We start from the raw sequence: 13,489 nt of genomic DNA on the forward strand, positions 1-13,489 counted from the left end.
AAGTAGAAAGGCTACCTGAACTGCTTAAAGGGGTTGTCCCGCGGCAGCAAGTGGGTCTATACACTTCTGTATGGCCATAACAATGCACTTTGTAATGTACATTGTGCATTAATTATGAGCCATACAGAAGTTATAAAAAGTTTTTCACTTACCTGCTCCGTTGCTAGCGTCCTCGTCTCCATGGTAGCCGTCTAATTTTCGCCGTCTAATGGCCAAATTAGACGCGCTTGCGCAGTCCGGGTCTTCTTCTCTTCTCAATGGGGCTCCGTGTAGCTCCGTGTAGCTCCGCCCCGTCACGTGCCGATTCCAGCCAATCAGGAGGCTGGAATCGGCAATGGACCGCACAGAAGAGCTGCGGTCCACAGAGGAAGAAGATCCCGGCGGCCATCTTCAACCGGTAAGTATGAAGTCACCGGAGCGCGGGGATTCAGGTAAGCGCTGTGCTGTTTTTTTTTTAAGTCCCTGCATCGGGGTTGTCTCGCGCCGAACGGGGGGGGGGGGGGGGGGGGTTGGAAAAAAAAAAAACCCGTTTTGGCGCGGGACAACCCCTTTAATAGAAGTCAGCAGGGACAATATTGTGAGAGACTCTACGGCTGGTAGCGTCTAACTCACATGTCCATGATACAGAGGCTGGTGACGTCACACAGCAGCTACAGGAGCCCAAAATCTAACATGTTTCAAAGCAAATGTGTTTCTTCCTCAGGGATAAGATTGGTTCAATCACAGCCATTCATCGAGCGCTGGCTGTGATTGGCTAAGCGTCAGCCAATCACAGCCAGCCCTTCCAGAAGGCGGGGATTTTTCATTTCCAGGCCAGAAGATGATGAAGAGAAACAGTGTCGGGGATCCGGGGAGAAGATGCGGGCTGAGAGCACGGAAGAGGTGATGTATGTGTATTTTCTTTTTGCCTGCAACTAGGGCTTAGTTTAGGGCTTTGACAGTAGGATTTCCTACTGTCAAAGTTGCATAACAGCACACGAAAACCGCGTTTTCGTGCGATGTGATGCAACAGAGAGGAAGGCTCCATAGGGAAACATGGGCTACAAAACCTCACGAGTTGCGTGCATATTGCCGGACCCTCAAGGTTTTTGTGTTGGGTTTTCGCATGCTATAAAGTATCGCATGTGTGAAGTAACCCATAGGAAAGCATGGGCTTCACATACATGCGATTTGTAGCAATGCTTCAAAATCACCCGAGTTTGTCGCCAGTGTGAACGAGGCCTTAAGAACATACTAGTATTACAAATGAAGTCTGGTAGGTGCATGGCATAGATTATGTATTAGGGAGCTTCACGTTATACCTATACCTTCTTAGGCATTAATCTGACAACCATCCTGGCTTCTTGGATGGTACTAGAGCTACAATAAAATTAAAATCCCGCTATTGGTAGGTTAAAAGCCCCCTACGGCAGACAAGAGGAAGGAGCCTGTTCACAATCCTACCCCTCTTAAACTCTTTTAATAATAATAATAAACTTTATTTGTACAATGCCAACTTATTCCGCAGCAGGGGAGCACAAACAATACAACAGTTACAAGTGGTAGACAATTATTTGGAAACAAACAGGGTGGGGGTGGTACAGGAGGTATAAGGCAAAAGATGAAGCACAGGGGAACACAAAGAATATGACGATTATGTATGGTATTCAGTTATTGGGAAGCAATCGGGGAGGGGGTAATAGGGAGGTACAGGGGCAGGAGATGTGTACGGTGGGTAAAATGGAAAATGTGGGGAGTCATGGGACATTGTCCAGATGTAATGGGGTAGTGTGTTGCAGAGGACCGGGCCGGCTCTAGAGATGTCCAGGAGGCAAGCATGTGGGGTTCGTATTAGAGGGGCATTTAGACTGAGTGTGTTAGCGGATCAGGGTGTGCGGGCTAGGTGATGTGTGGACAGGAGGGAAGCGATGTATGGTGGCGCAGCACCATGGAGAGCTTTGTGGATGAGGCTGATGAGTATGAATTTTAGTGAGTTTGCTGTCACCACGTCCTCAGGGTGCATTCACACAAGTGTGTATGTGTTCCGTACATGGGTGCGCACAAAACCACGCACCCACGTACATGCACAAACACACGTAAATGCAGGTCCGTGCAGCATTGCTTTCAATGGGATGCTGCCAACCCCTGCAGTGATTTTCAGGGTAGGGTTTGAAATATAAGCCCTTCCCTGAAAATAACCCGTGGTTTGTGTAAAAAAAAAAAATTATATATATATATATTCTCACCTCCCCGCCGCTGCCGCGTAAATGTTCCCCGCGGGAAGTCCCCTTGTCACTGAACACTGCGACAGCACTGTAAAGAATACCCTGCCACAGAGTCAGAGCAGTGCAGGGAGAAGACAGGCTGGATGCGCCTGACCTCCGGCAGCTGAGGAGAGGTGAGTATATATTTTTTTATTTTTAACATATTCTAGGGATAATTTTCAGGGAAGGGCTTATATTTAAAGCCCTTACCCGAAAATCCCTGCAGGGCTTGCTGGCAGCCCATTGCTTTCAATAGGACTGCAGAAGCGCCCGTCCCATTTAAAGCAATGGGAGAACATCCCGATCCTCTGCCACAGCTGTGACAGCCGTGGCAGGGGATTCTTTTCTTCTCGCGGGGAGTCCCCTTGTCGCTAAACACTGTGACAGTGCTGTCACAGTGTTCAGTGACAAGGGGACTCCCTGCTGGGGAATATTGACGCGCACCACAGACCTATGGTACATGCATGTCCTATGTATGCAAACGCCTGTAAAACACGGACATGTGAACACCCTATAGGGAACCAATGATTCTAATAGGCACGTGTTTTTGTGCACACAATTGTATGTACATAAACATGCTCATGTGAATCCACCCGCAGGCAGAGCGTTCCATAGTCTCACTGTTCTTCTATGTCGCTGTAGAAACCTTCTTTCCTCTAGACGTAAAGGATGCCCCCTTGTTACAGTCACAGTCCTGGGTATAAATAGATGATGGCAGAGATCTCTGTATTGTTCCCTGATATATGTATGCATAGTTATTAGGTCGCCCCTCAGCCATCTTTCTTCTAAACTACATAACTCAATTTTGATAACCTCTCTGGATTTTGTAGTCCGCCCATGACATTTATTACTTTAATTGTCCGCCATTGAACCTTCTCAAGCTGTGATATTTTCTTCTCGAGTAGTGATACCCAAAACTTTACACAATATTCCATGTGTGGTCTGACCAGTGACTTGTAAAGAGGAAGAACAATGTTCTCATCATCTGCCCCTAGACCTCTTTTGATGCATCCCATGATTCTATTTGCCTTGGCAGCAACTGCCTGACACTGGTTACTCCAGTTAAACCTACAGTTAACTAAAATCCCTAAGCCTTTTTTCCGTGTCAATGTTCCCCAGTGGTTTCCCATTTATTGTGTAATGGTGACATGTATTTCCTCTACCCATGTGCATAACCTTACATTTACCATTGTTAAACTTCTTTTTTCCACTTTTCTGATGAAATCTTATCCAAAGCCAGTTGTTCTGTCCTTTCTTGTGTTAATAACTTTACATAGTTTTGTATAATCTGCAAATATTGCTATTCTACTGTGCAATCCTTCTACCAGGTCATTAATAAATATATTAAAAAGCCTTGGGCCCAACATTGCCCCCTGTGGTACTAGTTCTGATGACCCAATTGTAATATGTACCATTAATAACCACCCTCTTTTTGAGTATTGGCACCATATTTGCTATGCGCCGATCCACTAGCACAGAACCCGTCACTATAGAGTTCTTAAATACAAGAAACAAGGGTCTGTCTATTACATTACCAAATGTATATTTTAATTTGTTTAAGGTGATTCTGCACTTCCTCCTGGGTTAGACTGGTGATATTTAATGGAGAGTTTACTTTATAACTCTGCATTTCACTGGACATTCCATTTTCCTGAGTGAATACACTGGTGAAAAAAACTATTTAATAGATTTGCTTTCTCTTTATCACCCTCTTTAATTTTTCAAACTTTTTTTTAAAGACCAAAACTTTCAGTATTAATCTTTTTACTAGTTATATAGTTAAAGAACAGTTTAGGATTAGTTTTACGCTCTCTGGCAATGAGTTTCCCTGTTTCTATCTGCTTTCTACATATTTATTTATTTCCTTATAGGTTTTCAGTTCTTCCTCATTACCTTCTTGTTTTAGTAGCTTAAATTATTTCTTTTTGTTGTTTATTGCATCTTTATTGAGCCCCATTGGTTTTCTCCTACTCCTAACCCCTTTATTCCTGTAAGTTATAAACCGTTTACAGTAAGGCCATTCTCACACAGCAGCGCTGGAAAGCGCCATGACTGAGAGCATGTCTGCTAGGCTCCATTGAAAGTGGGAGCGTTATACCGTGATTACCACAGCGCTCAGAACACCGTGCTAATCATGGTAAAAAGTGCCCGTGTGAGAGCAGCCGAAGTATTTAAGATGTTTTTAAAAATTTTCCATTTATTGTCCGTATTCTTATTTTTGAGGTTATTATAAAGTCAAAAAGGTTAAGGGCATCTGTAAGCTGCTTGAACTTTGCCTTCCTAAAGTTTAGTACCTCTGTAGTTCCCGATAAAACCCGCTACTGAAAGACAAGTTGAAATTTATTATATTATGGTCACTATTTCCCAGGTGCCCCCCAACCTGCACCTTTGTTATTCTGTCAGGTCTGTAAAGTCCAACATGTCCATCCCTCTAGTTGGGTCTTGTACAAGTTGTGAAAGGCAATTGTCTTTAGTTATTGACAGAAACCTGTTACCTTTTTAAGATCTGCAGGTTTCAGCTTCCCAGTTTATATCAGGAAAGTTAGACCTTTCTCACACGGGCTACAAAATAGAGTGATTTTGCAGCGATGCGACATGACTACAAAACTCATGTGTGTGAAGCTCATGGTTCCCAATGGGTACAAAACCTCTCATGTGAAAGAACCCATTGGGAACCATGGGCTTCACATACATGCGTTTTGTAGTGATGCTGCATCGCTACAAAATCTCGTGATTTTGTATCCTGTGTGAAAGAGGCCTTAAAGTCTCTCATAATAACATATTTTAAAGGTTTCCCTAAGTAGTTTTCCAGGACCCTAATACTGATCACCTATCTTCGGAATAGGTCATCATAATAATAATAATAATAATATTAATAATCTTTATTTGTATAGCGCCAACTTATTCCGCAGCGCTTTCAGGCATGGATAAATGCAAAACAATACAACAATTGCAACAATTACAATGTGAGATACATTGGGTTAGACACAAATGGGTTGAGGGTGGTACAGGAGGTGCAGGGGTTGGGGAACACAGGCAATAGGAAATTTTATGTACAGATCATTTATCAGAAGGCAAAACAGGGTGGAGCACCATAGGGAGGGGCGAGGGACTAGGTCAGGAGATTTGGTATGCTTCCCTGAAGAGGTGCGTTTTTAAGGCACGTCTGAAATTTCGTGCATCGGGAATTGTCTGGATGCCTTGGGGTAGAGCATTCCAGAGGATGGGTGCTGCTCTGGTGAAGTCCTGTAGGCGAGCATGAGAGGTTCGTATTACAGGGGTGTTTAGTCTGAGGGTGTTAGCCGATCGGAGTGAGCGCGCTGGGTGGTATACTGACAGTAGGGAGGTGATGTATGGTGGCGCAGCGCCATGCAGAGCTTTGTGAGTGAGGTAGAGGAGTTTAAATTTAGTTCTGGAGTGGATGGGCAGCCAATGCAGCGACTGGCATAATGCAGAGGCATCTGAATAACGACTGGATAGAAAAATGAGTCTAGCTGCTGCATTTAGTATGGATTGGAGTGGAGCGAGTCTAGTGCGGGGGAGGCCAATGAGTAGCGAGTTGCAGTAGTCAAGCCGGGAGTGGATGAGCGCAACCACGAGCGTCTTTAGCGTGTCCGTGGTTAGGAACGGACATATTTTAGCAATATTTCTGAGGTGCATGTGGCATGTTTGGGCCAGAGATTGGATATGGGGGGCAAAGGAGAGGTCAGAGTCCAGTGTGACCCCAAGGCATCGGGCATGCCGTCTGGGGGTTATGATGGTGCCAGACACTGGAATGGAGATGTTGAGGGGAGGTTGGTTAGAAGGTGGAAAGACAAGGAGGTCAGTTTTAGAGAGGTTTAGTTTGAGAAAAAGGGAGGACATAGTGTTAGAGACAGCGGACAGACAGTCGGTGATATTTTGAGGAATGGTCCAGAGATCTCACGAGAGGAGGTGTATAGTTGGGTGTCATCGGCGTAGAGATGGTATTGGAGGCCAAATCTGTGGATGGTTTGTCCAATTGGGGCAGTATAGATAGAGAAAAGAAGGGGACCAAGGACCGAGCCCTGGGGTACCCCGACAGCGAGAGGAAGTGGAGCAGAGATAGAACCAGCAAAGGAAACACTGAAAGAGCGGTCAGAGAGGTAGGAAGAGAACCAGGAGAGAGCAGTATCCTTTAGACCAATAGAGCGGAGCATAGTGAGAAGGAGATTATGGTCGACAGTGTCAAATGCAGCAGACAGGTCAAGGAGGATTAGTAGGGAGTAATCACCTCTCGACTTTGCAGTCATCAGGTCATTTGTTACTTTTGTAAGGGCAGTTTCGGTCGAGTGTAGAGAGCGGAAACCAGACTGGAGGGGGTCATATCTGAATGGTGGGGATTTCCAGGACTTTAATATTAATGACCTATCCTCAGAATAGGCCATCATATCTGATTGATGGGGCCTGCCACTTGGGACACCAGCTGACCAGGCCACATACCAGGGGCACAGCACCGTACATTGCATAGTGGTGGTGCCTGGTATAGCAGCTCAATCCCATTCATTTGAATGGAACTGAGCTTCTTTCAGGTCATGTGACAAATAAGCTTGACGTCATTGGCATGAGAAAAGGCTGAATTTCTCACCCAAGCACTACAGCTTCTTCAAACAGCTGATTGCTGGGGGTCTCGAGCGGAAAACTCCACCAGTTGGATATTGATGACCTATCCTGACAATAGATCATCAGTATTTTAGCCCCGTAAAACCCCTTTAACATTGCTGATAAGTAACCAGTAACTATCACAGGTGTTTCCTTTATTAAGAACCATCAAGTTATGATTTGTAAGGGGTACAAGGAATAGAACTGAGAAACCCTAATCTAATGCCACGGGCATGGGAAATTGATGCAAATCATGATTCATTTGACATCTGGAATGCATAAAAAGCCTGTTGTATTTATGATAACCGAATCTGTGTCAATCGGCTTACTCGATGATGTCATATAGGCACATACCAGGATCAACAGGCTTTCATCTCTGAAATCATAATGATGGACGCTACGGTAATATTAGAGACTATTTAATAATTCCTGAAAAATGCCCTTAACACAACACACAGTGATTCTGGGCCATTTAACTGTTTTCTTGTTACATCATTAATGCATCAAGGCTAAATTAGGTTACACAGGAAATATTAAGCTTTTCATAACGATGCATAATGATGTCTCGATGCATTACCACTGCAGCAGTGTGTTCAGATAAAAGGATCTCATGTGTCGGCAATTTTACTCCTTATATAGTTTGGCATCCGAGCGATTAGGACGCCATGTTATGTTATCTGCAATTGCTGGATGGATACTCACCGGGGTTCACAGTATAAATAGATTGAACGTACTGAGATATATGGATGTACTTCTATATACGCACACCCTAGAATAGCAGCCATGATTATAATCACCGTACGTCAGCCAATATTAATCAAAACAGATTAAAGGTCATATATGATTAAGGCTATAATCTCTACCAATGCACTCAAGGAGGCATATTAATAGGGGATGCAGCCATTGCAGAACAAAGCTACAGTCCGCTCTCCTTCACCTGATGTCCCTAAACACCTTGGCCAAGACGGAGCGTCTTGTTGACACCTACTGTGGCATCCACCACCCATAGCACATGTCTCAGCAGCATCCTCTGCCCAGCTACACCTCTGATATGCTGCAATACTAAACAGCAATACCGGATTGCAAGGTTTTCTAGCAACGACTGAGGATTGTGAACAAAGCAATGTCGTAATCCCCATCCTACCATTCTAATCAGGCTATTGATATCGATTTGCACACACAATAGACACTTCAAAATACATCCTATGCAAACGCCAATCTCAGCTTTAGTACATATAAAAGTCCCAGATCTACTGCACATATATAGCATCTACAAGAACCGGAGACATTTTCTTACCCGCCTGTAAAAATAGGCCTAACGATGCTCCTTTTAATAGTCGTCTCCTTCCAAAGCCAGCAGCAGCAGCGGAGACGGATGGATCCCTTCTTCGACGCCGTTATACAATATGATCAACGGTACAGAAATAAAGCGATGAAAGAAGCCTTCATTGCAATGACACATGCGCTTCTATGTGTGACAAAGACATTACTGCAGCCACCTATTCCTTTAGTCAGAAGCTTGAATCATGCTGTTCAATTATTGAGCATGACGGGCTGCCTATAATAACACGGCATTCGGTATGTGGAACAGATGCAGAACATTTCGCCATGTGCTGTGTTTACGGAGGGCGATGCAATATTCTCTTGGTCTCGCTTGCTTATTACAACAGTCTGCATTCAGGTGCTGAAAGGGTTAATCGAACTAGGTATTTTTTTTTTTAAGGAAATGCGTAGAGATATCTTACCTTAATTCCGAGCAGCTTGGAGAAGCAAAGTTCTTCAGTACGTATGACTGTCCCCAAGGCTGGTACTGAGGACTCAGTGTTCGCAGCGAGGGGGTTGGGAGGAGTGGGACGAACGCTCTTCCATACGGGGAGGGAAGGCTTGTGTTGTGTGTGTTCTAGCTTGCCTCGAATGCAAGGGAGAGGGATTAAAGGCGATGCATTATTCATCTTGTGGGGAAGGGAGAGTTGACAGGTTCATTTGAAAGGTACCCAGTCGTTCTGTATCTGCATTACTTTCCACCTTATTTTTTCCACTGGTAATACTATTTCTTAGTGATGATCAAAAGTGGCAAAAAAAATGTTACATTTTGTAACAAAAGGAGCAGAATTGTATCAGTGAGGACAAGTTGTGCTATTTACTATGTGTTCATGTTCTTTTAAAAGTTTTTAAAAGTCTTTGGAAGTCGGGTGTGAAGACATAGAGGGAGATGTATTAAGGCCAGCTTCACGTGGGGGTATTTGCGTTCGTTTTCGTGCACGCAAAATTTGCGTAGGCAATACGCAGTGAATATAGGGCGTTGATTTTGGGTTTCTTCGCATGTGTGTATTTTCCTGTGCATTTTCGTTGCGCAAAACAACAGCATGCAGTATTTTCTGCGCACACGCACACCAAAAGTACCCATAGACGTCAATGGGGATGTGCAAATACACGCAAAATGCTCTAGGAGATTAGTGAAACACTGCATAATTGGAAAAACAACACTTCTTGGGGTTCCTGGGGGTGCAGATACGCTTGCAATGGTGTGACTTTTTGCACTGTGAAGGTTATCGTGCGCTTATCTGTGCTGCTTACTTTGTTTTGTGCGCTGCTGGGAACTGTACACATTGGCGTGGGACACACTCACATCATGATTTAAAAGGCTGGGCAGTCCCCATTGTTTTCAATTTCCCCATGAAATTGCGCTGTTTCATTTGCCCACCCCCATAGACTCCCATGGTGCCTTAGGTGCGCAAAAAACTAGAGCATGTTGTGTATTTTTTCTGTGCATGTATTTCGCAGTGCTATAGTGAAGGGAGACTGAGCCCGCTGAAAACAATGGGTTCCATTCTGTGCGCTATGCATACGCAAACGCGCTCATGTGATTGAGCCCTTAAACTCATTAGACTAATTAGCCATTTCAATGGCTGGGAGCATTGGTGCTTTTTTTTTGGTGCGCGCAAAAGCATGTGATTTGTGTGTGCAAAAGCATAGTAAAGTACGCTGATGCACGTACAAAAAAGCAGCATTTGTAATGCAAAAATGTGGCGCTCATGCGTGCGGAAATACGCATACACTCTGGTGAATCTGGCCCAAGGCTGGCTTCACACAGACGCATGCATAATTACACATGCCTTAGGGCTAATTTGTGAGCTATAAACGAGGCTTTATGCGCGCATGCTGGCATATTTTACTTAACTTTTTCTGCTTGCAGGGCACTTTTGATTTGTCTAATGAGTTCCAGGTGTATTCTTTTTCCCACAGAATTACGCAGTGTTTCACGCATCTTCTTGCGTATTGCACATGCATTTGCACACCCCATTGACTGCTATGGGGACTTTTGGTGCATATATACGCACCGAAAATAGGGCGCGTGCAAAATACGAAAATGTTTATCAACATTGAAATCAATGAGCTCTAGTCATTGCATATTGCGTGCGCAAATACGCCTATGTCAAGCCAGCCTCAGGGCTTAAACAGATGACCGTGTTTTTGTCACGCTTTGCGAGTTTCAAGATCACACCCGCAAAACGTAACAAGACAAAACCATCACTTTTAATGGTTTTGCTTTCATTAGCGAGATTCTTGTGTGATATTACTACGCACGAGAAAGGATAGGTCTTACCTTATCTTTCTTCCACACGTCTTTTAGTTTAGTTTTTTTTCCGCGCTCAAAAGAACGAAGTTTGAACATAAAAAAAAAATAAAAATTGACAGGTTGATGCACAAATACGCTCCGTAGCGGCAAACATATTAGCGCATGTACCCATCTGAAGAAGACTATCGATCCGATATTAAAAAATACGAAATTAAGGTTTTTTTACACGCAATTTCTGTTCATATTACAATTGGACAAAACCCGTACGTGAAAATCTCCAGTGTGAATGCACCCTGAGGCCTTAGTCAGACGGGCGTTTTTTCGCGCGATTTGCGGATCGCATGACGGATGCGCATCCGCAAATCGCGTGACCGGTGCCCGAAAATCGCCCGAAAATCTGCTCCTAGCTGAGTTTCATTAGAAACGGGCCGGAGCTGTCCAGCGCATTGCATTCAATGGAGCCGGCAATACAGCCGACTCCATTGAAAGCAATGCGCTGCGGGCGAGTGTGGGATGAATTGTCGGGAAGGGCTGAGCCAATCAGGGGGCAGGTCTGACTCACACCCCCTTCACACCCACTGCAGGCCGGCTGCGCGGAACTCCGGCTGCCGGGAGCAGGTGAGTATGTATATATTTTTTATTTTAACACTTTTCTGGATGAATTGCAGGGAAGGGCTTATATATTTAAGCGCTTCCCGACAATTCATCCCGCGCACACCGGCAGCCCATTGCTTTCAATGGAACCTGCTGTATTGCCGGCTCCATTGAATTCAATGGGCAAACATCGTTCTTCTCTGCCACAGCTGTTACAGCTGTGGCAGAGAAGAATGATTTGTCTTCTATATGTTCTCAATGGGGTCGGCGCTGCTGCCGCCGGCCCCATTGAGCGCATGTAGAAAAGAGAACAGGAATCGCAGATCACAGATAGGTGCGATCTGCGATTTCTGTTCTATAATTTATCGGACGAGCGCATAAAAAGCGCTCATGTGTCCGATACCATTGCAAAGCAATGGTTTAAAAAAAATCGCCGGACGCATGCGCATGCGCAAATCGCGGCAAAAAACGCCCGTCTGACTAAGGCCTGAAGGTGTAGTTATACAAACGATTTCCCGTACAAGTTCCATCTGATTGCAATATGGACGGAACTCGCGTGGGAAAATAAACCATTGATTTCAACGGGTTAATTTGCATGATTAATTTTTTGCCTGCACCAATAGTGTTCACAGGATGTACTGTTTTTGGGCTAATTTGTTCCCAAATTGCGCATAATTTCCTATCAGAGGGAAAGACAAAAATAAAATAATCGCATCACACTCGTATATTCATGCGATTTTCATGCACGTGTGATGCGATTTTCTATTTTTATTATTAGAACAACATGCTATTTACACGTGCATGAAAATACCACCTGCAGCGATGCGATGCAATGTGTTTTTCTTGCATTGCAATCACAAGAAAAAAAAGTTGCGCTTTACATGTGCGATATTGGTCCACGTTTCTCAGCGCTCACACTGATATCTACACCAGACAGGAAGCGGTTAAAATTGCTGGTATAATTTAGACTAGTTTCTGCGGTAAATTATACATAAGAAGGGGGTGTGGCCACATTCATATATAATTTACATCAGAAACTGGCGTAAATTATACCAGAAATGTATGCCTGGTCGGACCTGGCGTACATCCCTGTCTAGGGGCCAGAGATGCAGCTAATATATCAGGAGGTGTGCGCCTTTTTGTATAATAGGCGCATCGTGCTCCTGGGGAAATATTACGGCCGGGGTTAGAAATGGCAGTCTAATAGAGGCGAATGTGTTATGACTATAAAAACATATTTTATAGGCCGCCTGCAGACGGGCGGAAATTCCACGGCGGGATTTCCCGTGGGATTTCCGCCGCTGGAAGCCGGCATAGGATTGCGTTAACAAACGCAATCCTATGCAGACGGACGCGGTTTGGCCGTGCAAAATCTCGCGTGGCAAACAACCCGCGGGATGTCCTATTTCTGTGCCGGGCTTGCAGAGCCCGGCACAGAAACGTCACTCGCCCGCCGCCGGCTCTGGTCTGCGCATGCGCCGGCTGCCCGGCAGCCGACACATTAAAGATCCGGAGCTGCGGGGCACGGGTGAGTACACGCTGCTCTCTGCAGGTGCTCGGGTCGGGTCCCGCAGCAAGAATTCTCGCTGTCGGATCCGACCCGGCCGTCTGCAGGCGGCCATATATGATCTATAAAGTTCAGGGATACCTGACCCCTGGCATTCAGCATTACCCCCCCATCCCCCCCCCCCCCCAAAAAAAAAGACAGAAACTGAAAGAAAGGAGAAGTCAAATGATACAATAAAGACAACTTATAGACTTAGATACACGGTTGTAGCTGTAAACCGCCCCTAGGTACTACTTCAGAAAAAGAGAAGTAATACCTAGGGACAGTTTACAGCTACTTTAACCCCTTAAGGACTGTTGCCTTTTTTTTTCCATTTTCATTTTTTCCTTTCCCCTTTTTAAAAAATCACAACTCCTTTATTTATCCATCGACGTCGCTGTATGAGGCCTTAGGCCTCATGTCCACGGGGAAAATCAGATCCGCTGCAGATTCTCCATGTAGAATCTGCAGCGGGTCCCTCCTGCCCCGCGGACATGAGCGCTGAAAATAGAAATTTAAAAGCATTTACCTATCCGTAGCGTGCGGGGAAGGTCAGCTGTTCCTCACGGCCGGATCTTCATTTTCGGCCGGCGGATGAATTCCTGATGCCGGCGGCACGTCGCCGTGCCGCGCGCATGCGCCGGGCACATCCGCCGAGCCGAAGCAAGGGAGATGCGGCTGTGAGGAAGAGCAGAGCTTTGCGGCCCGCTACGGGTGAGTAAATGCTTTTAATTCCTATTTTAGGTCTCCCGCGGATCCGGACGGCTTCCATAGGCTTCAATAGAAGCCCGCGGGAGCCGACCCCGCGGGAGACCCGCATGAAAATGGAGCATGGTCCAGATTTTTTCATGCTCCATTTTTTTTAAAATCTCTTTTATTGACGATCCGCGGGTATTTATCTACCCG

General features: G+C 45.2%; 1 protein-coding gene across 2 annotated transcripts in view; it reads right to left on the reverse strand.

Annotated features, from left to right (window-relative positions):
• Positions 1-8,759, reverse strand: part of LOC136612606 (major prion protein-like) — a 30,448-nt gene extending 21,689 nt beyond the window's left edge. The window contains exon 1 of one of the 2 annotated variants that reach the window (XM_066593069.1): positions 8,609-8,759. The gene's annotated coding sequence lies outside the window, so the exon portion shown is untranslated. Of the gene's footprint in view, positions 1-8,160; positions 8,283-8,608 lie in introns of those variants that run through there. The other variant, XM_066593070.1, reaches the window with a different exon arrangement.
• Positions 8,760-13,489: the final 4,730 nt, after the last annotated feature.

Source organism: Eleutherodactylus coqui, chromosome 2 (genome assembly GCF_035609145.1).
Source record: "Eleutherodactylus coqui strain aEleCoq1 chromosome 2, aEleCoq1.hap1, whole genome shotgun sequence".
Lineage (NCBI taxonomy): Eukaryota > Metazoa > Chordata > Amphibia > Anura > Eleutherodactylidae > Eleutherodactylus > Eleutherodactylus coqui.